The sequence below is a fragment of the Lepidothrix coronata genome, unplaced genomic scaffold, assembly GCF_001604755.1.
Source record: "Lepidothrix coronata isolate B3197 unplaced genomic scaffold, Lepidothrix_coronata-1.0 Scaffold49, whole genome shotgun sequence".
In the NCBI taxonomy this organism is placed as follows: domain Eukaryota; kingdom Metazoa; phylum Chordata; class Aves; order Passeriformes; family Pipridae; genus Lepidothrix; species Lepidothrix coronata.
In genome coordinates, this window is record NW_016690229.1 from 3,564,361 (window position 1) to 3,589,391 (window position 25,031).

General features: G+C 40.8%; 1 long non-coding RNA gene across 2 annotated transcripts; it reads left to right on the forward strand.

Moving 5' to 3' along the window:
* The first annotated feature begins 2,712 nt into the window (after window positions 1-2,712).
* Window positions 2,713-23,980, forward strand: LOC108497529. 2 transcript variants are annotated; one of them, XR_001874849.1, is made up of 4 exons: window positions 2,713-3,153; window positions 20,577-20,683; window positions 21,945-22,027; window positions 23,431-23,980. It is a non-coding gene; the product is annotated as an uncharacterized LOC108497529 (long non-coding RNA). The 2 variants fall into 2 exon arrangements; XR_001874848.1 differs by lacking the exon at window positions 2,713-3,153 and adding an exon at window positions 19,365-19,581.
* The last annotated feature ends 1,051 nt before the right edge of the window (window positions 23,981-25,031 follow it).

Sequence of the window (25,031 nt, forward strand, 5' to 3'; positions counted from 1 at the left end):
AGTCAGTGCTTGGGTACGACTGTTTTAAAACAGCCCCAAGTATTCGGTCTATTCCTCACTGCCAGGTCATGGTGTGAGCAGTGAATCCTGATAATACTGAGGGGTGAGGTTTAAGAACAAATCTGGTAAATCCTGGTGTTTCTATATGCTGGACACTATTTTAGAATATTTATATTTAGTCTAGAGATACAAACTCCCACTTAATTATACAAAGTAATACCCAGTGTTTTATTTGTAATCACTTCCAGGATTGGGAATTTGAAAATATTTATTAAAGTGATAAATGACCTCTGACTCTTCTATATCCTATGTTGTAGAAAGACTGACCACTATTATATATACAATTAGTTGTACATGTATGAGAATTGTCCTTTCAGCCTTTTTCCAGTGAAAAAATGATGATTGATTGCTTGCTTGATTGGTTTCTTCAATGAAATGTGCCAAACTGAAAAGGAACTTCAATCCAGGATGGGAATGTATCCACTCTGAAGTGCCCAACTCAGTGTAACATAAATGCTGTACAATCACATCTCACCTTCCTGTTTACCCCAGAAATCTGCACAGTTCTCTTGTGATATTAAAACAGATTCCAAACCCCAGTGAAGAGCAGCTAAACCACAGTATTAAAGATGCCTTTTAGACTCAACGTGGTGATCATTTCATTTGCTGCCTGGCTCCTGTTCCTCACTTTGCAGGCACAATGTTAGAATCTCTGCAGGGTTGGAGCTGCTGCCCCGTTCACACGAGTTACAGAACGTGGGGCTGCGTTTTGGAGCCCACTGGAGGTGTCAGACCTGCTCTGCTCACACCCCGAGGCCAGCAATCCCAGGGAAACTGTGTTTCCTTGTGACATTCCTGGTGCTTTCGGTTGCAGCTGGGCAGGGAGGAAGGAAAGCAGCGCTGTGGCTTCTGTGCTTTCATTTTTAGTTCAGTGACGGCGCAGAAATTAAAATAGAAATTATTGAGGGGCAGCAGGAACTATTAAAACAAGCTCCAGCCTTAGACTGAGCTCAAATCTGCTTTGGGCTCAGCTCTTCCTGGCCTTGGCCCACGAGGGAAGGCAGCTGCCCCCTGGTCCTTTGGGCTCTGGAGATCTTTGCTGCAGTGAGACTGATGTGCTCCTCATTATACCTTGACCTTTGCACAGCAAGGCAATACTCTTGCATTAATGATACCATAAATAAACAAAACTTAAATATTTACTCTAAGGAATGAATTGAAATTATCTCCGTTGAGCTCGAGAGTCCACTCCAGTATTAAATATTCAAATCAGTAATTATTAAAGCTATCTTATTGTAAGTCTGAGTCCAAGGTCTAACACAAAGGAAAGCAGTGTATATTAAAATGCCTTTAAATACATTATATAATAAAAGTTGCACATGGTCATTGCTATGAAGGAAATATTATACTAATAATAAGAGTATGAAATATTCAGGTTATTGGAATATATTGGATATTTATGCAACTATTCTTACGTCATAACTGTGCACTTGTTCCTGTGATTACTGTAAATTATTTAAATATATGTCAGACCAAACCAAAATGTTTAATGAAAGATCAAGGAAACTCGAACATCAGAACCACTTTTAAAAAAACCCTGGAAATATATGTATCCTCACAGAAGATTAAGCATTTAAAAATGCAGTCCATAAACCTGAGATAAATTCATAGCACAAGATTAAAAGCTTTGAGTATGTGTAATTCCAACTAGATCATACTCTAAAATATTTTCTCACTGTGCTCTAGGAGCCAAGTATTAATTCAATGTGTGCACATCTGCAAGACTATTTAACAAGAGGAGGCAGAAAAATAATTCAAATGACAGACAGTGTGTTTTAGTGGCTATTTTTGTGTATTCTGTAACTGTGTGGGAGATGAACAGGTATTTCTGATTTTTGGGAAAATATAGGTCCTGATTTCCAGTCACTGAAATTAATTCCACACACAGTAATCTGGAGTTTTGTTGCTTTGCTTCACAAACAGAAGCCTCTTGCACATAATGCACTTTGAAGGCAAAATGTGCTGTTCTTATGTATTAGAAAATAACACAGTTGTTTCAGGGGCAGAACATCACTCACAAATATTGGTTATTTAACAAGGGGTCTCAAACAGGAGCCTGCTGAGCTACTGTGTGTCGTTTTTTCCGAGAAAATGTACACTCCTCAGTAAACTGCATAAATCAGATTAAAGGAAATGTATGAAGAAAGGAAAAATACCGTCCAATTTTATATCATTACAAAGCTTTTTATATGACAACATATATGTCAAAAGGCACTGCAGTGAGTGATGTTTGCATCTCAGCTGGGGAAAAGGGAAGAAAACTCTCTTGCCTCCCATTTGCTGCCCTGGAATCAGAGGGATCCCTTGAGTTTTTAGGGTGCTTTCCACGCAGGGTGGGTGACAGATTTTGAGTTCTGTGCAGACCAGGCTGTTTATCCCAGTTACCTTCAGCCATTCCCAATCCCCTCCCCTCTGCCTCCACCACTGACAATTATTTGCTCACAAAGGCTTTGTCTATTCAGCAAATAACTGGGTGCAAAAGGCAATCCCCAGCAGAATGAAGTTAAGGTTAACTTGTTGAAGCTTTATGTAATTTGGAGTTTTACTTTGGACTGAATTTAGTCTGACCTTTAGGATCCCTCCCATCACACAGAGACTGAAGCTGCAAGTGCTGGGTTGGACTCAGCATCCCCATTTCCTGTTGGACACTGGTGGCAGGGCTTCTGATTTATTTGTCTCAGAAAAAAATGGACTTTGAGCTTCCTAAACCAATTCCGCAACTGAACCAACACGTGGCAAGTGGGGAAAACAGGAGAATTCATTTCTGAACTGCACTGCTGCTCTGAAGGGACAGATTAATGGATGTGGTCCATTAGTGTGAAATACAGGGTTTTTTGGGAGGCTGGGAGAATTCAGAATATATTGAAATTCCATGTTATGTTGTCAGCAGCTGCCAGTTCAATGAAGCAACGTATATGGTGCAGGAACTGAAACCATGGGGCATATTCCAGCTTTGGGAAGTGACAACAAAGAATATGCAAGATGAAAGCAATTCCTTGCTGTTAAAATGCTCATTCCTCTGGCAAGAAATAGGAGATGCTTGGTGGTTGAACAGGGTTATGCTGTGACCTTGAGACAAACCTTTGGAAGCAGGTGAGTGGGAAGTCTTTTAAATAGAATTTAAAAAGCATTTCTGAAAGATGCTACATATAAATACTAGAGTATAAAAGCATGCCCTGGCTTTTATGTAATAAGTTAAATTTGTGAATGGCTTTTTCCTTTTTTGTTTAATTTATTTTTTTTAAATTAATCCCTCTTTGTTGGGTTCCATATGCATTCCACACATCCACACAAACATTAGCTTTGTTTCTTTGGTGCTGATGCAACAGGTTTTCCATTTCCAAGGTTAAACTTCCCTCTGTGCAATAAAGCAGGAATATAAAAGTCTTGGAAATGTTAAGATTGCACTGAACTATGACAGCTGTTCTTGCTAACTTTGCTGCTTACCAGGGCTGAGGCTTCTACTGAGCAGAGAATTAACATCTGCTGTCACAAGCTGATTCCAGAAGTGACAGTAAGTTCCAAACTGAAAAACATTGGCACAATTTCTTCATATCCCTTACATTGAAGGCAACTTATGGGATTCACTGACTATGTGCAAGGGAGGCAGTGTTCAGTAATTAATGGCGTATTTAAAATCTGTGGCACACATTTGCATTTGTCTCCAGAGAAAGACTAAGATGACAGCACGTAGGTAAATACTGAGCAGAGTTTCACACTCGCAGGATTCCTGTGTCTCAGCAATCTGTAAGCTCGCTGTAACCAGCTGAAGATTATATTTACCCTACTGAGAAAAATAATCCTTATTAAAGAGTTTTCTGACTGTTTGTGCTTTCCCCTTATTTCTTTTCCTGTCACTTTTACTTCTTGTTTTGAAATCTGCCCGTGGTGAGCGGATTCTCTGGGTTCCCTGTGAACCTGTCAGGTTTTCAGTGGTCAATAAAACCCTCAAGTCTTTCCAGGTGAATAACTTACAGAATAAGGAGTGACTTCAATGATCAATGCCCAGAAGTGAGAGCTGAATTTGAAGACTGACATGTTTATCTTACCACGTTTGGCTCATTGATGCCCCGTGATTGGGTCTGCAGACAACATTAATAATGAAGTGCAGAGCCATCTGTTCAGCTGTCTATTGGAAATGAATCAGGAGAGGAGCCTGGCTCCAACTGCTCCAAATACCTACAGAAAACTTCCATGGAAAAAAATGAGGCAGTTGTAACCCCAAAAGGCTTCCTGACTGCAAGGAATGCACAGGGATCTCACAGCAGTTACTCAGCCCACTTGGACACGCTGCAGCATCGGTGAAAAACCCAACTATGACTAAATCCCACCTCCTCTGCCAGTGTGGGATTTCTGTTTGCTGCAGCTGCTTCAGGAAAAATATGGAGAAACATCCCAGGCACTTACTTGAAAAAAAGAGGGAGGTTCATCTGTTTGCTCTCAGGAGACGTGGCGCAGCTGTCATTTCAAATCAGATTTTCAATAGGTGTGTGGGAGTACGTGTGAGACGGAGGGAAGATAAGAGAACTTACACTTAGAGGAGACAAAGACAAGCTCTTCACGTACCAAAGCTATTCCTTTGTTGCTCCTACTAGTTCAACCTCATCCACCCTGAAGTTTCCACTTCTTTTCACTTCCTAAGATTCCCTACAGCCTCGGGTAATGCACTCTGGCAAAATGCTGTGCTAACCAAGACCTAAATTGTGAGACCCACAGAACACATCAGTAATTTCACACAAGAGAAACATCTTCAACAATAAGGAGCATTAAGTACCAGCTTCTGAAGCATTCCTGGCAGGATAAAAAAGAAACCTGACTGACAATTCTTTCCTCGTAGTATGGTGAGATTGATTGCCTTAGAAAGCCTATGCAATCACATTCACAGTGATATTATTTGAAGGCTCTGTATAATTCATCGACCACTGTCATGCATTGTGCATGTGATGTTATATTTTGGACACACTGGGAAGTATTAGATATAAAATTACTTTGTATGATGCAGCCCAGACGTAAAAAAGTGCCTTGCTTGGGACTACATGATTCAGCGAGAACATATAAATGGGAAATTACTGGAGCTGAAATTTTATTGCAAAGTTATTTATCTTTCTTATTACTTTCTGGATCCTTTTGTGCTTATGGTTCGCCACAACAGATAGAACAACTCTTACTTACACTTTACACTGAGGATTATGAAGGTGGGAGTAGTCACTGCATACCAAAACCTGAATTTTTTACATGTGTATATATAGGTTTATGCAAACACAGACACACACATTGTCTGACTAAACAGTTCCAGAATTACACTGAACATGAATAGTGAAGTGTTATTTCAAGAGAGGAAGAGGTGAAGGTTACTTGATTTTAAAGAAAAGGAAGGGTCTTTTCATTTGGAGAAGAAGTTGTTATACACATATATAAATGTCCTGGCTCTCCATGGATTTCATAGGTAGAAAAGCAAATGTTTCTAAGGAAAATACCTACTCATAAAGGTGAATGTGTACATCTATAGCTTTTACTTCTGTAAATGATAGAGAACGCTTTCAGTTCCCATCACTGGCTTAGGACTTCACTCAAGGTGCATCCCACGCACCATTTACTTTGTCAAATTAATTTCATGTTCATGTACGTAATTAGAGCACTGGCATTCCAAAATTTCACAAATGGGCTTTTATTTGCATTCTGAGTGTAACCACTGATGGTCATGGTTGTGCTTGTAAATCAGTCGTGTCCTGGCACTGCACCACAGAGCGGGCACCAGATTCACGTGGATTTAACTTTGGCCTCTGCCAACTGCAGTTTCTAAACATTTCAATTTCTGAGCTGCCTTTCCAGAAGAATCTGACAAATGATACACAATGAGCTGGGAGAGAACAAGTGGAGAGAGACACACGCCCAGAGTTTGCAGGGAGCAGCCAGTGAGGCACCACTGACTGCAGCGTGCCCCCAAAGCCCACCCCGGCATCACGAATTCCAAAGCCATCCTTACTTCTCTTTTATAAAGGTACCCACTGTGTGATCCCAGCCCTCTGGAAGAAGGCAGAAAGAAAAAGGACATCCACATTTAAATATCCTAATCTCCAGCTGGATTCAGCACTGTAAGAGGAAAGGGAATTAGGGGTTACAGAGGAGGCTCCAGCACAATACACATCTCCAAAGGCCTGCCCTTTGCTCCAGCTGCTTCCCCCCTGGAAGCTGAGCAGGGTCTAACTCAGGCTGGTTTAAAAGCATCTTCAACAAATATGAGAAAATGAATTAAAAACAGGAGAAGGAGAATCCCATATGATGCAGCCAGTTGAGATCTTTGCATTATTTCTTATTCTCTATAGTCTGAAAGGATTACAATTATGCTAATTTTTTGTGAAGGCTCATCATGGCAAGTTGGGGAGGAAGCATAAAATACATTAATTTATGGGGCTGTAGCAGAACTTTCTGTAACTCATACAAAGAACCTAAAGATTCCATGACCTACGTGGCTGTTCATATACAGGATAACAGCAGAAACCCTAAAACACACAAAGAACCAGATTTACCAGAAAGTGGTAAATATTCCGGGCAATGCAAGATCTGCTAAACATTTAAAATATGAATACTATCAAAGAAGAAACCATAGCTGTAGTTTAAACAAGATATTTGCAGAGCTGTGTGTGCTCAGAGATTCATAAATAGGAAACTTCCAGCTGAAAACTTCTTGTGTATTAAAACCTCTGCTCTTAATTGTGGCTATGTGACAATAATGTTAATTAAATGATCTTGGAATTTATCTCGCACAAGTATCTCTAAGGATCTACATACTAACATGGAAGTGCAAGTGCATTCCTGATAGTGATGTCTTGGAAATAAATCCTTACACAGGGATCTCTCAGCTCCAAAGAGAAGAGTTTTGAGATGTTCAGAAGTAGAAACAATTTTTTCCCAGTGGAAAGGTCCAGCATGCTGTCTCAGAGTAGTTGATGAAGGACTAAACTGATTCAGCCTGTAATTAGGAAACAACTATTCGTTGTGAGAGGGTATTTTGAAGGTAAAGGGCAGAGGAGAAGAGAGTTTTTCATTTGAAGAATGTGATATCACTTAGTGCTTAGTAGCAAAAAAAGACTTATTTTGATCTTTTCCCTTGCCTGTCATTTTCCTGTGCATGTCAAGTTGTGTACAAGCCTCCATAAATCAGCTGTAATAAAATCCAACTCATAGAAATGGTATCAAGTTATTTAAGCATTCCCAGAAAGATGACACAGGAATGACAAATACCTCTTTTACCAAGGCAACATGTTCACCTTGGCTATTAACTGGTGCATCTAATTTGTATTTTTATTTAAAATACAGATTTATAAATGCATCCTCAATGTCCCAAAATCAAGTACAAAATGACAGAGAAATGTCTATGTTTGGTTATGACATATAGTTTGCCCAGCTCTTTAATTAAAGTATTATTTTTTATAATTCAGTGCCATGATCATTTTTGTTCAAAAACATATCTCTTAAGCTTTAGTCCTGCACATATCTGCTGGAAAAACACATTAGTACACTGCTTCATGAATGGGAATTATTTTAACCTTTCGTAAAGGTAAACCCATTTCCAAAGGTTAATATTTAACATGGAATGAGTCCTGTACAAATGGGGATCTCACCCCAGGCACTATTAACCAAGAGTTTAGAAGTCACCTTTTCTGCATGAAGGGGTGATTCCCAGTGACTAAACCCCAGGTATTCAGCTGGTTATTTAAGGAAACCCTTCCATCTCTCTTTGCTGAGCAGAGCCCTGGGAGCTGCTCACCCCGAGTCCCTGGGATAGCAGGTTGCCCACAGGCCTGGATTGCTGCACTGGGGCGTTTCCCACTCATCCCAAACCACACCTTTATGTCCTTGCTGCTACATTTTTGATTGGAATTGCAAGAAAATACATCTCCAGAACAACTTAACTGTTTATTTTGTTACAGCAAGCTAGGCTTCAGCCTCCACGGGAAACAAAAACTCCCTGCATGGAATTTCCAATACTGTAAATATTCATGGCTGTGTCAGATGAATTTCTTGCTCTGCACACAGAGCCCTTCAAAGCACATTCAAGCACCATGCAGCTAAAAAAAATTAATTACTCTTTACCTTTCCTCTTTTGTCTTGGATTTATCCTTCTATTTTTTTTTTCACTAAATGTAAGACAATTTTTAATTGAACTGTCTCAGCATGGTGAGTTTTTTCTCTATCACTGTAGCCCTGTAAGTGGCTACCTTGTGAAAAATTGCCCTGCATTAGTCCAACCTGAGTTTGCACTGACTTCTTTTGTACCATGAGCTAGACTGGCACCTTAACCTGAAGAGACATGTCCTCTAAATGTGTTCTTGCTGTTGAATTTTTTAAATTCTATCCTGTACAGAGGTAACATACCCTCAAACCCCATCTAGCTCAGACAGCCTCATAAACTTTGACAGTTTCAGGGAAGAGCCCCAACTTTTTGTTGTCTATCCATCTCATCTTTCTTCATAAAAAGCAAACTCTTCAGCTATAATTCCTATATTTTACAAAATGTTTTTGGGATCATAAGGACTTGTATTAGTATTATAATGTAAACAGTATTTGGAAAATACACTAAAATACTTGGGGTAAAAAATGATTTCTTTTGCAGCATTATACAATTTCTTAATTTTGTGATTGCCTGTAACTGAAGGGCCAAGTATTTGGGCTGTAGGATGAATTCCTTGAGTTCACAGCCCTGTTTGTGGCCCTGTCCCAGGAAAACAAACAGCCCTGTTTGTGGCCCTGTCCCAGGAAAAAAGAGATTCCCAGGAATCTCTTTTGTCCACAACTCTGCTTTCCCAATTCTGAAACCCTGAGCCAGCAGGAAGCTCTAATTAAAGCTTCAGGAAAACTCCCAGGAACCACAGTCCAACCTGCCTGCACATCTTACATGAGACATCCTGTGACTCCCATGGAGGTGTTATGATTTTATGCATAAAAAGCAATAGTTGCTCTAATTATGCTCTAATTAGTTCCTTATTGACTGCAAAGGAAAGTGCACGTGCTCCTCTGACAGGTATGTGAAACACAAAAGACAAGAGTAAAAGTACAATATTGTCAGATTTTCCCAGACTTTCTAACCAATACATCATTCCAATAAATTTTGGGTTTGAGAGGAATACAAAAGCTGAACACATTCTATGGAACAGCTCCAGACAAACTGCCAGAACGAAAAAGATCCCGAATTCACAGTGTTTAATATATGATCACATCTCCAAGTACAGTAACTCAGAAGTGGGAGGGTACTGAGGGAATCTTAAATGTAGGGCATTATATATTAATATAATTTCTTTCTTTTCCCAAGATAAAGAATATTTTTGCTCACGCAGCCCTAATTTAGATGGCCTGTCAAGTCCTGCTTTGTGCAGTGTCATGATGAAAGACTCCAATGTGGGCCAGCAGAGGCAGTGCTGGGGCTTTCCAGCCCTTCCTGTACAAATGCTAATGAATCTCCTCCAATAAAAGGCCCCAGAAAGCTTCCTCAGCTAAACCCTCCATCAGAGCACCCATAAATTATCCATCTGTTTGCTTGTGCTGAGTTTCAGAACATTTCAGGATCTGCAGAAGTCTCACAGTGATTCCAGAGGGTGCTGTCCTCAATGCCTGGATCCTGCCACGAGAGCAGGGTTGTGAGAGGCTCTGCACTGAGGAACACGGACTCTGCTCCAGGTCAACAGTTCCCAGCCTGTGCAGAGCCTGAGCAGTGCCGGGGGGCTGTGAGGAAAGGGAGGGGTGGACTGTGCACCCCCAGCCTGGCTCACACACCTGCAGGGCCAGCCCTGGGCTTAGGGCAAGAGCCACATGCTGGGAGGCAACAGGGCTCCTGGGACACTGCTCCCTATTCTGGATGTGTTAAGGCCCTGGGAAGCAAGGCAATCCCAAATGATTTTGGGCATAGTCCATAGCGGGGACAACCACTATCACCAGGAGGGGGCTGAGCATCACCAGAGAAGCAGAAACCTCCCCATTTCCACAGAGGCAAACAAACCAGTTTCCCGTGGGGCTCTCCACTTCACTCCTGCCAGGTGAGAGCCCGTGTTTCAACCTCCCATGTGACAGGCTCCCCTCTGGAGAGTCATCATCCTGTTTTGTGTGCAGTGTTGAGGAAAGCTGAGCCTGCCCTGTGTGGGGAGCAGGGCTGACACACTCAGAACTCTGTCTTCATCTCCAGCTGTCATTACACAGCTGTATTATCAGACTGTGCTACAATCACACCTTGATTTCTCAGAGCAGGCACATCTCACTGTTTTTCCTGTCATATTGCAGGAGATATTTGCTGGTTTGACCATCCCCATTAAGCAGATCCTTTACAGCCTGTGCATTGCCACAGTGCAAAGCAGTTTTAAGCTCCTACAAATAAAACATTTTATCATAATTAACTGCACGATGGGACAGAGCTCCCTAAAGACAACTATAAATATTGCTTCCTTGCTGCTGACAGGCTGGCAATGAGGATTTGCCACTAGGCAAAGGAAACATCAATTTTTTACTACCTCAAGTAGCAGAGTGGGCTAATCAGAGTAGTAATTGCAATGATCATACTCTTTACCACTTGACTGTGCAGAGAAATATGCAGTGACATCACTGGAGAGTGGTCTTTGCTGAGCAGGATCAGTGGTGATGCAGCAAGGACTGGAATGTTAATAACTTGCAGTAAAATCAGCCATTTATGTTCTCATCAATCACCATCTCCACAGATAGAAATGCACTGAAAGAATTTCCATTGAAAGACCGGCTTTAATTAACTCTCACCCTCACTCAGCACAGCCAAACCCGTGCCTGATTCAAGATTCGAGCTGCTCTGAATGTGCTCCCCTGCGCCTGCAAAGTGGTTTGATTTAGCAGAGCTTGTCTCAGGTGGCTCCTGCAGACCAGCCTTTCCCAGCTGGGAGAGCCACGAGAAGGAATCAGAGGGGTCAGGAAGCTTTGAAAATCTGCCTGTAATGTAAATCAAAGGAACTCATGTTCGTCCACTCCCTTTACATCTTTCTGTTTCAAGGTCAAGGATTTTCTGTAAACTTTTGCAGACACACGCAGGGAAAATGATGCCAACTCAGCCCTGTCCCAGAGCCACCTCAGCAACCCCAGGGCAAACACAAAGAGTGCCCCGAAAAAGGCAAGGAGGGAAATGGCCAGTCTGGGCAATCTCAGGTGCTCAGTCAATATGTAGCACAATAACTATTGGCAATGTAAAAAAACCCAAACTAGATTTCTCTGGCTGTCAGCACCTTCCTTTTCAGAGGAAACCCTGATGCCTCACTCCTGCAGGATCAGGACGCAATGGAAATATCATCCAGTGTGCTCAGACTGAGAGACAGTTCCCCAAGTGGTGACTTTGAAAGAATAAGGAATCTCATGGTGCAGAATCATGAACTCAGCCCCAGACAACCAGGAAAATGGGCTGACAGGCAGCAAAAGGCTAAGCCTGCTCACAAACCACAGTTGTGTTGTACCTCCAAGGCAAAAAGTACTAAAAACCAAATAAAATCTTAAGAACAGAAAGCCATTGGCTCAAGATACATCATGTGTTCACTGATTCAGATCCCTTTCTTACTTTCATGTCACAACCCTTAATCCCTGGTGTCAAGAATCTCATCTAATTCTTTCAGCTCCTTGCATATATTCCCTCACATTGCCACGCAGGGGTGCAGGCTCATTACTTGCTACATGAACCTGCTCTGTGGGGTTTGTATTTCACTCCTGATTTTGTAATCCTTCAGATTAAGTCCTCTTATTGTCAGGCTCTTTTGGATCAACTTTATCAAGATTTTTATTTCTTCCTTGAGTTATTACTTTATTAAATTTAAATCTTTAATAAAGTCTCCTTTCCCCCATGACAATAAACTTAGCATGAATAAAGTTTTCTCACAACTTTTGCAATTTTCCAAGACTTTATTTTCTCACTCAGACCTGATTTCTACATAAGGTACATTATTTCTTTAGTGTACAAGAGAAATTAAAAAAAAAATCTACACTATGAGTTGTGGGTGAAATTCCCACCTGCAGCACACCATGTTCTGGGATTTATATGTGACACTGGCCTATTGCTGGAAAACCAGTAGAGGCAACTACATCTGTGGCAATGCCATTCCAGTTTTATTGATTACATACTCTTGTATAAGCTCAAAGCTTCTCAGCTATGTTTTGCTTCCATGTGCTTAGTGTGGAGTCCTGTCACAGACTAAATTTGTGCTAATTGCCAATGGCTTCATTTTGATTGTGAGAGGAGAGAACCAAATAACATCCTGAGATCTTCTTTGCCTTCCCTACTGAATAACACACCAGGGTTTTGATTTATCTTATGCCTATTCTTTACCACCTTGCACAACAGTCCTGCTCTGCTGCTGTGCTGGGAGCAGCAGCTCCTGATCAATCCAGGGGAGCAGGCAAAGACATCCCTCTTTTCCTGGCAGGCTGCACTTCTTCAGGAGCATAAAATCCATGGAAGGTCAGACAAGCAACACTCGCAGTGCTGGAGACTCCATTATTCTTTGGCTGCTTTCCCCTCAGCCTTGCAAGTTAAACCTGTCAGGGGTCAGCTAATTAGAAATCGCCCATGAAATTAGGGAGGTTCCCATCTCTGTTATCCCTTCGAGCTCTCTGGAGAGCGTTGCCTGCATCCAGTGCTTGGTCACTTGGAGCTCAAGGCTCACATCTTTAATCAGGGATGTGCCAAAGTGCCTGAGTTCAGTGGAGGTGCCGAGCAGAGAGTTCCCCACCCCACTCCTGTCTGAGGGTCCCATCAGGGGCGGGTGCTCAGTGCCAGCCTGAGCACACTTGGCAGAGCAGCTGATCCTCTGCAGGGCTGGGCTTTGTACCCCCTTACAACATGCTGGGCCACACAGGGAGCTACAGTGCCCAAATATGGCCTGAACTGCCTGAGCAAATGAACAGCTTCATAACAGGACACTTGGTGTTCACAGTTACAGCGGCCACTGCTCCAGAGGTTGGCTTAGGAAAGGGAGGGATAATGAATTATTCATCAGCTGCTCTGATCATCAGATTGTCCTTTGCCTTCAATAAGCCTTTTCACTCTTATTTCTAATCATCCTCCCTCTTATTTATAATCATCCTTTTACTCTGTAATTGTTAAATGCTAAGTAATTGTTAAATATCTCTGCTATTTCCTGAATAGGCACTGAAAAATAAGAATTACTAATATATTTGCAATATTTTTTTGCTTAATTAATTTTTTAATGTTTGAATTAAACTACTAAAAATGAAAAGAGAGAATATAACCAAAAATCAACCAAGAGGCCCTGACCAGTGTATAAGTAGTGCCTTGACAAATAAAAATACTGATGTGTTGACATCAATATTTAAGTCAGAAATGGTATTATTGCATTCTAAGTAAGGGTACAAAATGCAATGGCTCTTAGTCATGAATTAGATGAAATATTGATGCCATCTGCTTTAAACTTCTATGGCTATTATTTGGTTATTTAAACTAATACGTCAGACTGAGATAAAATCAGTAACTGTTACATATACAGCTCCCCCAGTGAATCCTCAGGAACAGTTTTGCTGTGTGCATTAGACCAAAATATACCAATAAAAAGCCTGAGAAGAGGAATATTGCATGGACAGCCTCACAAAAGTTGCAGACGATGTTATTGCAGCTCACTGGAGCTGTTCCCGTGCTGATCTTGCTGCCTCTTGCTGCTCACTGGAAGCACCCCTACACTGCCATGGAGAACCTGGGGAACAGGGCCTGAGCCCCCCCTGCGTGCTGGAAACACAGCTTGGCCTTCTGCAAATCACATCCCTTCTGCCCCGGCTCTGCAGGGATCACAGACAAGCCAGTTACTATGCGTTAGAAAATGCACTTTTTCAGCTTGCTCCTGGCTTCTTTAAATTCCACATTTAAGCAGCTACTTAAATCTCACTGTTTTCAAAGTCCCTGGCTGTCTAGAGCCTCCTCTATCTTGCTGTGACTGTTTCATTCTTTGATATTGTCTTTGACTCAATACTCTAATTTTTAGCACCAAGTTTCTAAGTATTTGTCCAATTCGACTGGTCAAGACCTTTCTGCATCTAACCTGTTAAATAAACCTTCCCTACAAGTCCATGGAAGCATAAGATAATATTTTTGAGTTCACTAAGCTTTGGATTAGGGTTATGAGTAAAATTATTTAAGTGTAAAATAATTGAAGTAACTTAACAAGTCATAACTTCCAACCCACTCGAACTTTGATCAATTCAGGCCTGACTGGAAGAAGTTCTGTGCAATTCTTGTTTCCTTCAAAATCAATAAATGGCACAGCAGCTCTCAATCTCTCTTTATTTGATCCACAAGTAAGAGCTTAAGAATTTGACCCCACAAGGCAAAACTTTTTCTACATAATCAATATGCGAGACAAGAGCCATATCCAAGACAGCTCTGCTGCCTAAACCCTGCTTAAAAATTGTCTCGGTGTCTGGGCTGGAGATAACCTCAGGCTCTGTGGAATTCCAGGAAAACAGATGGAATTAGCAAGTATATAGAAAGGGTTTTTTCAGAAGTGCTGCAATGGAGTCTTTCATAAATAACAAGTCTCTGCAGTCCTGAACTCTAAATTACTGTATGATAACATCTTCCCAAAGACAATATCTCTCAACACTGTGCATTTGTGGCTTCTTTACGTGGTTCCAGAATCAATAATGTCCTATCAAGCCTAGGAGAAAATGAAGGGAATTTCCAGGACCCACGGCTGAACTCCTTTCAGGCTGACTTAGTCCTGGATAAAACAGAGTAATAAGCTTCTCTACATTGATGCAAATGCATTCCTAAAGGTCACCTTAAGTTTAAAGAAAGCATTGGGAGGAAAATCTGATTTCTCAGTGCTGATTCAATAGCACAATGTGTTAGCACTTCCACAATGTGCTGGCACTTTTTAGGAGACTTTGCCACTGGCACTTGCTATTTTTATCTCCCCACCAGGCAGCTCAGCAAAACCCAAGAAACAATTTAACTTTGTTCATTCTTCCCCCTTGCGTATATAATAATACAGGAAGAAGAAATAAGGTGAAAACATAAAATGATCATTAAAAATGAATGAGAAGAGCGTGGATAGAAGATTTATGGACTGTATCCTCATTGGCACATGGCTTTTTTTTTTACTTTGCTGTAGGTTAAACAGAATATTAACTGTTTGCTCTGATTAGAGTGCATCATGTTGTAGCACTGAAGAAACAACAGAGGAATAAATTCTGAATAGATCAATACTGTGGCTGCTGCTTCTCCCTCCCTCCAGGGGGAAGGGAATTATCTGTCTTTTGTTCTGCAACCACCTACTTCCAGTCTGTGCTAACTCAGTTGTCACCTGGCACATCAGGTGAAGGTACAACTCTGTTCCTCAACTGCTTGCCTGCTTTTCACCCCCCCATGGAAACTGGGCACACAGGAGAGCGGGGGGGGTTTGCAATATTTTCACACATACACAAGGGTTTGGTAGTTTATCAGTCTGATCTGAAAGCCAGGGAATGAAAAATTCTGTTTTGCCCTTGACTTGTGTATTACATCCTGGAAGACGACCATCCAACACGCCCAGTACGGCCACTGGAACGTGTAACTGCACCTGCTGCGTCTTTGGGAGTACAGTGACTTTGAAATGGTTTGTTGCACTGCACTCTAAATTTATAAAAACTAATCAAAAAAGGGAGCATAGGTTTGGAATGGCAATCTCACACTAATCAACAGCCTAAGGGCTCTCCTCCTTGAAGGAGGAATAAGGACACTCACGTCAAACCTTGGTGTGCGATGTCTTGTTCAAGTTCACACCCAACCTCATTTCACAACCTTCTCACACAGAGAAGCAGAATTCATTCTGACACGTGTAACTAAAGAGCCTTTATGTATCTTTGTGCTAAAGAGGGAATTAAGAATACCTTTAAGAGGTCACCACTGAAAATTTAAGTACTTGTATCTTACCACAGGAGCCTCTTGGCAAAGTATTAGAAAGCCCAACCTGCATCCCAAGAACTCGGAAAGGGGCACTCACCAAACAGCAACTGTTTTGCTCTCTTGTTGTTTGCTGTGGGACCCCTGACTGTCACTCCTACAGCTTTCCTGAAGTACAGCACGAGTTCAGGCACAAACTGCAAGCCAGGGAGCATTTCTAGTTCAATCAGTTCTACAACTGCATGATCATATTTAACACTTAGCCAGCATTTGGTTCTACAAAGTGACCTTGCTGCAGCAGTTTCAGTGGTGTTCAGACAACACTGATATTATAAAGTAAAATTACAGTTCATAGAATGCACAGGTAGTTTTTGAAGGCACTCACAAGAGCACTGAAACAATAGAGCAGCACCACAGAAAACAAACAAAAAAACACATTTAAGGCTGTTGAACTGTAGAGTCTTTAAATTGCTTTAAGTCCAGAACAATACTGGAACAACAGATGGTTTGACAAACATTTTCCAGGAGTGCAAAGCACGTTCCTTCCCCCTCCACTACCCACCACAATTTTCCTGTCTTCTGATCAACATGAAAACAGCAGAGCTTACAGTGACACTCCCAAAGGAGAGCCCAAACCAATGCACTGTGTGCCAGGGCATTTAGAGATTTATAATTTGCCACAGGCCTCTTCTGCAAGTGCAGTGGGGTCCTGTAGTGGAGATCTCGGGGCATTAGGTCATCTCAAAGCATCCAAACTGTACACAGCCACCAGGACATGGAAACTACCAAAATACGCCACGTGGCAGAATTTCTGCCCCAGCAGAGATCTCGGGAGCAGCTTCCAGGGATGCAGAAGAATTCAGACCATTCCTACTTTAGTCTGTAAGCAGATGGCAGCAATAGTTTGCCTCAGAAATAAGAGACCAGAATTGCTCAGTGCATTATTCTATCAGGAGGAAAGCATCCCACTTTTTTTTTTTTACACATTTGTTATACTTATTTTTCACAGAACAGCAAGAAGGTCTGTGGGAGGGAAGAATACATTGTTGCTTAGCAATGGGATGCTCATAACATGATTGATTTTTTAAAGGTTTTGCTAAATATACACATACAAAACAAAGATAAAGCCTTAAGTACAATGGAAAAGTCAAATTGCATTCCTAAAAATGGAATTACTTAGATCAAAGATTCCCTTTCTCTCTGTATCTGGTAACCAATCAAGTAAATACTCAGGAAGAGATTGTAAGAAATGTGGCAAGTACAAAAAGTGGTAATTTCTCTCGATTTTGTCAGCACATTCAGGACTTGCTGATCCACAGAGTGCAGCCATGCCATTCCTGCATCCTCATGGAAGCATCCTCCAGTAATCCACAGTGTAGTCAGGGAATGTGTAATAACAAATGCTTCCAGTGTTTTCTGTTAAAACTGCCTCCTGGTGATCTCAGTCTTTATTGTTCCTTATTCCCCTTCTCTGCACTGGTGCTCCCAACTTCTGCTCCCCAGACCTCCCAGCAAAGCAAGAGGCAAAATCCCTGACCAGCCCTTTACTTTCAAGTAGATATTCAAATACTTTGGGTGTTTGAATAGACTCACCACCTGTAATTTGCTAAAAGACCAAAAGATCCTGCCAGAAGATCCTGCCTGTTGCAAAGTCTATGGGAATGTCAGGTTTGGGAAAGTAACAGTAAAGGCATCTATAGACAGAAATTTTTCTCTTTTCTATAAACTTAAATCAAGTACATAATTTTCACTTAAATGTACAGAACCCCCCCAACCAGTTTATATTAAAGCACCAACGAAGTTCCATTTGTATTTCTTTTTGCAATAGTTCTTTTAAACCTTAAAGTCAAGAGAATTTGAAAACCCTTAAGTTTATGACTTGTAATATGTTCCATCAGTTTCTTTTTTTGCTATGATTCCCTAATATTCATGCTGATGAAAGAAAATCTTATCTACTTTTTCTGACTAATTAAAATGTGAAGAATGTACAAAAAAAGTGAAGAAATAATCAAGCATATTTTTCTAGTTCTTTTTTGCTGGAATAACATTTTGAGAAGAGGTCCTTCTTGTTTTTATGCTATTAATAATCCTCCATTTGCAAAATCATCAATGTCTGCACGATTATAAAACTGTAATTTCAATTACTGGAGTATGAACAAGTGGGATGAAAGCATGAGTTATGAGGGAGAAACACTGCTCTTTCTTCAACAGTTCACTATTAAATCAGGAAACTAACAATCTGGGAGTGGTAAATGGACTTATTTCTAAACAGAACATTGGGTAAAATTAGATTACACAGGCAAGTAATTTCTGAAGCTAAGCAGGTTTGAAGTGCCATCAGCTGGGTGGACAAGTTGCACAGCTGGTGTTCTTACAGGAGGCTCAGAGCACTGGCAAAGAAGAGATACTCAAGTGAATACACAGCCCTCCAAGTATTTTGGCTGCTCCTACACTGATTTTCATCACATCTTCAGGCCTCTCAGATAAACAATGGGACCTGAACTTCTTTCTCCCACAGATTAGCAAAAGGCATTGTTAAGAGTTAAATGTAATGGAAAATAGGCTTCTCTTAGACACTTAAACATCTCTTCTGCAAAGGAGGAACAGCTGCCACCATCTCAGACACAATGGTACACAAGCCTTTGTAGCTGGCTTGCCATGGAATTTGAGGGTTTTCTGAAAGCCTGAAGTACCAAACACAAGGGTTTATGCACAGATTAAGGATGCCGAGTGTCTGGCTCTTGGGAGAAATAGGAGAGAAGCTACAGAAACAGTACTCAGATCGCCCTGGTTTTCCTTAGAGCTGTGTATGGATTGGAGAGAGTGGGACTGTGAGAAACTGAATGTGAGAAAGTTCTGAAGCATTAAGGGAAACAGGGATTTCCTCGCATTTGGAAAGTACAAACCATGGCACCTGTGAGACTTGTTCCACCTCTACCGACAGAAAAATTTCGTCTGAGGTTTGCTAAGGAAGAGAATTTCAAATCCCCAGACCTGTAGAAGCTCAGGATAATGTAAGTGATAAAAATATCTAAAATACAGTCAAGCTCCAGCACACAGTTTGCTGGTTTTCTTGCATTTGCTGCAGCAGCTTCTGAAAAAGAGAGGACAAATTTCCCTTTGGAGTGCTATGAGCTGTACACTCTCATAATCCAGCTCCCTCCAAGGCAAACCTCTCCTGTGGGCAATTTAAGAGCAGGTGATTTGAATACCATTTACACCTCAGGCTTATGATCTGTAACTCTTACAGATCTTAACAAAAACCAAATTCACAAAACCACTCCTGGCTGTAGAATCCTGCCATTAGCAACGGGAAATATTGACTGTGACACGTCTCATTTGTAGCATCACAGAGACACTGAGCTATACCAGAGGAGCTGGAGCATTCCAGGAACTCAAAAAGGTTTTGGAACTGTTGCCTTCAACACCAGAGAAGTACTAATTCAGCAGAAAAATGTTCTGTAGAGGATTTTCCCAAACAATCAAGTCACCAATACAGCTGTGTTTGTTCAGCCCACGATATACAGGGCACAAAACCTGATTGCAGCAGTTGCCTCACAACTCCCTGTGCTGAAGCAATGACAGCAAAAACAAGGCAGCCACGGAGTAATAATGCAAAAAAAACTTATCAGGTAGATCAAATATCTCTGAGCCAAGTAACCCAGCAGAGCAGTTGGGTTAATTATTGCATTGGTACAAATAATCTTTCCAAATCTCTCTCTTTAGAAATAAGGCAAAAAGATAAAAAAAAATCAATTTTGGGGGTGTATTCTGTACACGTATAAACTACAGTTTTGTTGCCCAGCATCTTCCAGGGCCTGTTGTTGCCTTGTTTTCACCTTCTTGTGCCACTTCCCACGAGATGATCCAACAGCCTGTTTGCAGACAACAACAAAAACTGTGGTGACAGATCCTGCCTGAAAACTGACTGTATGGAACATTTCACTTCTGGAAGGCAGGTCTGAGGTTCCACCCACCCCACTGAACACCAAACTGGACACCTCCAAAACACATACACAAGAGAAATAATAACAATTTCAAAAATAGCAGTAATTCTTAAAAATATGGAAATAGATTACAATAAATAGTGTTGCACACCAAGGACAGCATTTGCCATTAAAGGGAGTGGATGGGTATTCCTGGTTTGAGGCTATGTATTGGCATTGTTTTCCTAGAACACTTAAAAAAATACAGTTCTAAAGAGCCTGAGTGATTTTGGTACCAGCTTCCATTTCCAAAATATCAAGAACTTGATAAAGTTATAAGAGGGAAGCTACTGGGAATTGATTTTGTAGAGAACCATCATTATTTTTAATCCCTCATCCTAACAACAAAACTTTCCATGTTTTAAAATAAAAACTGCAGCTTTGCAAAACTGAGCTCACAACTTCCAGCCTTCTAAATTCTGCTGCTTTTCTGTGCTGTGTTAATAACCATCGAGAAGACATAATTAAACCATAGAAATCACTGCAGTTCCACCTCCCATCCCTTCTTGGCTAAAAATGTAAGAAAAACATAGCAAATGAGATTTTGTCTCAAGTGTTTTCCCCCTGCTATTAAAGATGCTTCTCTGAAAGGAGCACTTGCTGCTTTTCTGCTATTAATAATCCTCCATTTGTGCCATCAGCCCATCCCTCCAGCAACACGCTGTGTTCCAGCTCCTGCCTCGGATCCTCTGCCTGGATCTAATGAGGAGATGGACTGAAATCATGGAAAGCTGCATCTCTTCTCTAGGTGATGGGGGGAATTTGGTTGGTGTGTGTTTTTCTTCACTGGGTGGGTGTTTCATTAAGGAGTGTTCATCTATTTAATGAAGCAAATCTGCATCAAAACTTATTGTCCTGGTGTCCATTTGCCCTCACATAAACAGGGATGAGTTGGACCAGCCCCATCACTTCCCAGCTAATGCCATGGGAAGTCTGGTAATGGCAATGGGGAGAGGATTGACCCTCCTAAGTGGAAATTCGGACACCTTATCACCTGCAAACCTACTGTGGAGTTGGTACAAAACAAAAAAGAAAGGAGGAATAAAAAATAACAACCCCCCATGTGATATTTAGACTATTTTAGGGCTGCCACTGCTTAAATCTCTGGAATACTGTGTTCAGGAGTTCTCATTAACAGGGATTTTAATGGGAGATATTTGTCTGAGCAGCTAAGTCGTTTATGCTTACATAAGACTGCCATTTACAACAAGAAGTATAATAGCATCTCCGAGCTTTTTAATTAAAAATTAATTAGGAGATTTAAGAACAAACTCATTGGGGGTTACTGTACAATAACATGTTTACAAAATTAGGTCTGGGCTTTTTGTTTTTGTTAAGTGTTTCAATCAATTCTGTGTCTATTAAATATAATTACGTATGATGCTTCCTCAAAATTATAATGTAGCATTTAAAGAGCAGCTGGGAAAAGTCTGTAATTTTAACTTCAGAACTAGGGTAACCATTAAAATGCAAATAGGTGCAAACAGCAGTTTGTTGATGAAGGGACCCCTCAGCATAAACATTTTATCCATTAATCTTGAGATCATGAAGATTCCTTCTGCTTTATTACTACTTATTACTTTTGCCAGCTAGGTTTCCTGGAAGATGTCAGATTCCCTCAAGAATAATTCACTGAAATTTGGAAATAAAAGCCCTGTTCTTACTGAGCAGGATAACCCAGATATAAACAGTCACTTCTGTACGTACACGTATGCTAAGAATATATTACATGGAAATTTCTACAGAGAATTAAGAAGGAAAAAGAAAGATTTTGTTCCTTTTTCTAATAGACTTATCACTTTGAAAAAGAAGCCAGGTATTCCACTTCTACCTTAGCTTAAGCAAGTAGCTTAAGTGGATCAGACTTCAATCTTCTGCCCTGATTTAGGAAGGCATTCAACCATTTGCTTAATTTTACTTTGAACAAGGGAAAGAAAGAGTGAGCTCAGGTTTCAGAGATGTATTTCTGGCCTAGGGATTTATTTATGTTAAATTTGTTTATTCCAAAGCTTTAGGTGGAGTTATTCTAATTTGCTACTGCTTCTGTAAGAAGAGAATTTGATCCACTCTGTTCTTCAGTGAAATTCTTTGGGTGAGTAAGCAAGTAATGTGGATCTGATTGAAATAAGTTATTTCACAAATTTAAGTAAATTCAGTTTAACATCAGTTTATCCAACAGAACTAAATCAATGTAGCAGCTTGAATAAGATTCCAATTATGGATGTCACACTGTGTTGGTATTTAGAGAGAGATTTTCTAAAGGGTGAAGTCTAAGAACTGTGCAGAGGTAAACACCAAACCTGGCTGTGCCACAGCTCAGCTGGAGGTACAAGCATAAAATAACATGTAAAATCAAACATGCCACTCCTGGGAATGAACCAACACGAGCATCAGCCACTGTAACAGAGCTTCTGTCACTGGGGCTTAAAGCTTCCCCTCCCAACAGAATCAGGAGAACATTCCAGGCAGTTCCTACACTGGGATTCCACTGTCAGACCCTGACACAGCCAACACCCCCAATTACACCCCTCTGGCCATCAGAGTGTGGGATCACACACTCAGTGCTTCAGTTCCAGGGTTGTTTGGTCACTGGTTTCACTGTCAGCATCGTGGTCTTTGAGCCCCTTAAGCCCATTCCCGGGTATCCTGTTAAAAACACCACAAAGTATTGCACCCTCATTGTTCCCAAGAAAACCCCAAAAGCTCTGTTTTTACAGGGGATTGAAGAAAGGCTCCTAAACACTCTGTCTATAAATAGATGATAAAATAACATGATGATATAATATACATCACACAGTGTCTTAAACACTGCAAAAGAACAGGTCATTCCCTTCTTCCCCATACTCTCTGCCCCATACATGCATGTCCTGATCAACTCACTCATCCAAAGGGTGTCCTTTCTGCCTTCTGCTCATGCAAATGTTCTCTGTAATTATTTAGTGCCTTTTTCTGTAAATATTAGGTAGGGTTCAACTGCATCCCACTGCCACATCATACCAGGCTGTTCATTCTCTGAGAGGGCATTTCCTTGAAGGAATTGCTCAGACTTGTGAGATGTGAAAACTAAGTGAGGGCTGGGCAGTGAACAAAGGACTTAATCACTCAACTAAACACAAAAGGCTTCACATCTTTGCCTGGTAAGTTTGTGACTCAGCCAAACAATTCATTAACAGACAGATGTTCATATTAGAGGTTTCTGGGGGATGATGAATCATGATTACACTTACAGTGACAATGTTTGGCTGAAGGCAACCAGACCTAACATTTCCTGAGTTCTAGATTCCAAAAAATGTCACCCAAAAGGAAGAGGGAAGAACAAAGATTTTGCTGAGAGAAATCCAAGTTTAAAGTAACACTAGGCAGGGAGAGAATGAATTTTCCTGAAATTCAAATGTATGATTTCGAAGTGAAGATCAAGAGTGTTTGTGATGACAGTGGATGGATACCCAGAGTACCAGAGGGCTTTTATTGATCAGGAGACATTATCTCCAACAGAATTGGCTGCTGATTCAGAAGAGAGAACACAGGGGGCTCTGGAGATCAGGGGAGACTTCTGAGGATGGGAAGAAAAAAAGTAGTGCAAGGAGGAGGATCAGAGGAACTACTGGCCTGTGACTCTCACCTCCCCCAGGACAAGAGTCCAGCTGAAATGCAGGAAATTCACTGAAACATCAGGAAACCTTTTTTGCACAGAGAGATTGTGGAGTTTCCATCCTTGATATTGAACCTCTGAGTGGACAGTCCTTGACCCTCCTTTAAGCAGAGGCTTGAACAAGATGCTTTCTAGAGAGGAATGAGATCTGAAATGTGGCATTTGCTGTAGCTATTAGACTTGTTTATTTATGAGCTGTTACATAGTTATGAAGAGATTGCTTTTTCCTGTCTGACTTTAGTATGCAAGATAGTTCCACGTAATCAGCATTTTCAATAAAGTAACAATTACTGGATGATATATGGTTGTCCAAGTATGAGCCTTCTGCTTGTCTTCAGCTGAGAATCAAATTACTGCAACAGCTTTATTGAACTTCAAATGAGGCAGAAATAAAAGCACCATTTTAAAAATTGTTCTCTAAACCACCATTTCCTTATTCCTCACTCAGGTTAAACTATCAGACACTTAGAGAACAGAAATAAAACAAGAACATTTACTCAAGCCAAATAATCCTCCTAAAAAATATGACAAATATAAGTGATGACTTTTTGGTTGTTTTTTTTTTTAGAAAACAAAACAACTGAAAAACCAACCAACCAATTTTATTGATGCAGAACTGTGCCATAGAAAGATCCAAAGCCAAACTTGGAACTTCAAAATAAAACAGAATTAAGACCAAGAATTGAATTTTTGGAACTGAACCTTGGTCCAGTGCCTTTCCAGAAGTGACCCAAGAGCCAAGGTTGAATCTGGTTCAAAGAATAGAATCAAACAAAACAACAAAAGCCACATAACAGATGGGGTGGAATAAACAGCAATTTAAACAGTTCTTTTTACCTTAAAATTTTGTGGAATTTGGTTTTCAGGCTTGGGACACTTTAAGTAACAAAATTTTTTGCAGGAAACATCTTTGCTGTAGATAACAATAACATTTCCTTCTTTGCATTTATTATTTTTGTTTAGATTCTCTGCACACATATATAGGAGTACATATGAGATGAATACACATGCAGGATGTAACCACTTATGAGTCTCATCAGGGCAGGGAACAAAGTCCTGCAGAGAGCTGAAAATCCCAATTCATCCTGAAACCAGCACCTCGAATCTCTGTAGAAACACTTCTAAAAACCGAAACCAATGAAGACAAAACCAGGAGCTGCACTGAGGAGCTGTAAACACACACAAAAACTTTCTATGGCTGCTCAGAGATTCATTCTGCAACCAGTGCACTGCGTGCACAGAGCATTCACTGCAACAAATGACTCCAGGAGTGCCATGAGATGCAGGTACTCAGGAAAATGTGATTATGCCTTGAAGATTTTGAAGTTTTATTCCCCCAAAATAGCAGGTATCGTAGGGTAGTTTCCAAATTCACCAGTTACAGTCTCTAAAACTTCACTGATACTTTGCCTTTCCTTTGCAGAGAGATAATGTTAACAGACAA